This window comes from Ovis aries, chromosome 14 (assembly GCF_016772045.2).
Source record: "Ovis aries strain OAR_USU_Benz2616 breed Rambouillet chromosome 14, ARS-UI_Ramb_v3.0, whole genome shotgun sequence".
In the NCBI taxonomy this organism is placed as follows: Eukaryota; Metazoa; Chordata; class Mammalia; order Artiodactyla; family Bovidae; genus Ovis; species Ovis aries.
The window spans coordinates 39,094,013-39,097,655 of NC_056067.1; the positions used below are offsets into that span (position 1 = coordinate 39,094,013).

Here is a 3,643-nt window from a genome sequence, read left to right on the forward strand (position 1 = left end):
GGCTCTAGGCTTTATGACCAAGGGAGGTCCTAAAATCCTAAAAGATGATGCTGTGAAAGTGCTGCACTCAATATGCCAGCAAATTTGGAAAACTCAGCAGTGGCCACAGGACTGGAAAGGTCGGTTTTCATTCCAATCTCTAAGAAAGGCAATGCCCAAGAATGCTCAAACTACTGCACAATTGCACCCATCTCACACACTAGTATGGAGAAGTCAATGTCCCTCCACTCCAGTACTCTTGCCTGGAAAGTCCCATGGATGGAGGAGCCTGGTGGGCTGCAGTCCATGGGGTCGCGGAGGGTTGGACACGACTGAGCAACTTCACTGTCACTTTTCACTTTCATGCATTGGAGAAGGAAATGGCATCCCACTCCAGTGTTCTTGCCTGGAGAATCCCAGGGATGGGTGAGCCTGGTGGGCTGCCATCTATGAGGTCGCACACGACTGGAGTGAGTTAGCAGCAGCAGCAGCAGCAGCAAACACACTATTAAAGTAATGCTCAAAATTCTCCAAGCCAGGCTTTAACAATATATGAACCGTGAACTTCCAGAAGTTTAAGCTGGTTTTAGAAAAGGCAGAGGAACCAGAGATCAAATTGCCAACATCCCCTGGATCATGGAAAAAGCAAGAGAGATCCAGAAAAACATCTACTTCTGCTTTATTGACTATGCCAGGCCTTTGACTGTGTGGATCACAACAAATTGTGGAAAATTCTGAAACAGATGGGAATACCAGATCACCTGACCTGCCTCTTGAGAAACCTGTATGCAGGTCAGGAAGCAACAGTTAGAACTGGACATGGAACAACAGACTGGTTCCAAATAGGAAAAGAAGGACGTCAAGGCTGTATATTGTCACCCTGCTTATTTAACCTCTATGCAGAGTACATCATGAGAAACGCTGGGCTGGAAGAAGCACAAGCTGGAATCAAGATTGCTGGGAGAAATATCAATAGCCTCAGATATGCAAATGATACCACCCTTATGGCAGAAAGTGAGGAAGAACTAAAGAGCCTCTTGATGAAAGTGAAAGAGGAGAGTGAAAACGTTGGCTTAAAGCTAATATTCAGAAAACAAAGATCATGGCATCTGGTCCCATCATTTCATGGCAAATAGATGGAGAAACAGTGGAAACAGTGGCAGACTTTATTTCTGTGGGCTTCAAAATCACTGCAGATGGTGACTGCAGCCATGAAATTAAAAGACGCTTACTCCTTGGAAGAAAAGTTATGACCAACCTAGACAGCATATTAAAAAGTAGAGACGTTACTTTACCAGAAAATGTCCATGTGGTCAAGGCTATGATTTTTCCAGTAGTCATGTGTGGATGTGAGAGTTGGACTGTGAAAATAGCTGAGCGCAGAAGAATTGATGCTTTTGAACTGTGGTGTTGGAGAAGACTCTTGAGAGTCCCTTGGATTGCAAGGAGATCCAACCAGTCCATTCTAAAGGAAATCAGTCCTGGGTGTTCCTTGGAAGGACTGATACTAAAGGTGAAGCTCCAATACTTTGGCCACCGATGTGAAGAGCTGACTCATTTGAAAAGACCCTGATGCTGGGAAAGTTTGAAGGGGAGAGGAGAAGGGGACGACAGAGGGTGAGATGGTTGGTGGCATCACTAACTCAATGGACATGAACTCTGGGAGTTGGTGATGGACAGGGAGGCCTGAAGTGCTGCAGTCCATGGGGTCGCAAAGAGTCGGACAGACTGACTGACTGAACTGAACTGAACCAAGGGAGACCTTCCAGTGTTTGAAATTGTTCCATTTCTCCCCTCTCCTGATCCCAGGATGTGATTGCTGTGGCCTTATTAAAACTCCGTGAACCCTGACTGTCTCTTGTATATGATTCATTCTATATCCCTTGAGCTGGGTAATGCTTGAGGCTATCCATGCTGGAAGGAAGAGACCAGGGAGGGCACTGGCCTCAGTGCTCCTGGTGGAGGGCCTCTCTGGTGCAGTGGTTCCCACCTTGGAGTCTCTGCCCCAACCCTGGGAGATGAACAGTCCCCTGGGTTCTGTTACCAAAAGCTAAGGCTTTAACCACAGTTGTTGAAGTGTCCAGTGGTCTTGGAGCATTTGGTACAAGAATCCACGTGTAACACAGAACTTATTGTCCCCAAAGTTTTTAATGATTCCTGGGCTTTGGCAAGAAATATCAGGAAGCACGTATTGCATATGAAAGATAGGAAAATGGTTCATGAGACCTCACATTTAATTTGTTGCATTAGTAATTTAGAAATTTATGTTTAGGATAGTGTAGTTCATGAGTGTATAGGGTCTTGCCTTCAGTGAAAAGAGTAAGGGCTCTCCAGGTATTAGAAACAGAACTGCTCTGGCTTGGGAGGGATGCCTTGGTAAAGGCTTATTCACAGGCTTATTTACCTTTGGATTTAAGGAAAATAGCCCCAGTCATCTAGGCAGAGTATGTTTCATCTGTTTTCTGTGTTGATGCATCTAAGAATTTTTAACCCAGTTTTTTTAAAAATTTGTTTGACTGTGCCCAGTCTTAGTTGTGGCACTCAGGATCTTTGTTGCAGCGTGTGGGATCTTTAGTTGTGGTGTGCGGGATCTAATTCCCTAACCAGGGATTGAACCTAGGCCCCCTGCATTGGGAGCACAGAGTCTTAACCACTGGACCATCAGGGAAGTCCCCCAACTTATACTTGTGATAAATTTTGGTCTGATGTCTGTCATCTTGAATGCCTTTAGTTTGTAATGATTACTTTTATCCTGTTTTGTGTCCCTTTTGCTTTTTCTTTTGCTCTTTCATCAGTTAAACAAAAAAAGATATTTCTCCTGGTTTTATTCTACTAGTGAAACTGTTGAGGTTTAAAAAAAATTCTTTAAAATATTGCAGGTGTAGGAAAATAGAATAACAAACGCCTGTGTACCTGCCCTCAGCTTTATTGTTTCTGACCATTTTGTCATGGCTCCTAACGTGTGATTTTTAGAACTAAACCATTGCAGATGGAATTGAAGTCCCCTGTGTACCTCTTTTGAATTGCTTTCCCACTCTCTGATTCCAGAGGTAGTTACCATATGAATTTGGTGTTATGCCCAAAGATGTTTTTCCATAAGCATCATAATACTATTTTACATGTTTTGAATCTACATAAGTAGCAAACTTGATGTTTTCTTCTGCAGCTTACTTTTTAAAAAATATCACTTTTAATTTCTGGCTGCTCTGGGTCTTCACTGCTTCTTGTGGGTTTTCTCTAGTTGCGACAAGCAGGGGCTCTTCTCCAGTTGCAGCGTACAGGCTGCTCACTGCGGTAGTTGTGGAGCACAGGTTCTAAATGCGCGGACTCAGTAGTTGCAGCTTGAGGGCTCCAGAGCACAGGCTCAGTAGTTGTGGCATACAGGCTTTAGTTGCCTTGCGGCAGGTGGGGTCTTCCTGGACCAGGGATTGAACCGGTGTCCCCTGCACTGCAAGGTGGATTCTTAACCACTAGAGCACCACTTACTTTTTAAATTCAACTTTATAGAGTTGATATTTAACCACATAGCTCAAGTTCATTCCTTTTCACTGATGCTTAGCATCGTGGTTTTATATTTTCCATCTCTGTCTAGCTGTGCTATAGTCTAGGTCTATATTCAGTTTCACTTTCTCATTGACCGCACTCTGCTGTCCAACCCATCCAC

At 44.0% G+C, this 3,643-nt stretch overlaps 1 non-coding gene across 1 annotated transcript; it reads right to left on the minus strand.

The window, feature by feature from the left end:
- Nucleotides 1-2,574: 2,574 nt before the first annotated feature.
- On the minus strand, nucleotides 2,575-2,647 carry TRNAG-CCC (transfer RNA glycine (anticodon CCC)). Its single transcript has one exon. It is a non-coding gene; the product is annotated as a tRNA-Gly (tRNA).
- Between the last annotated feature and the right edge of the window lie 996 nt (nucleotides 2,648-3,643).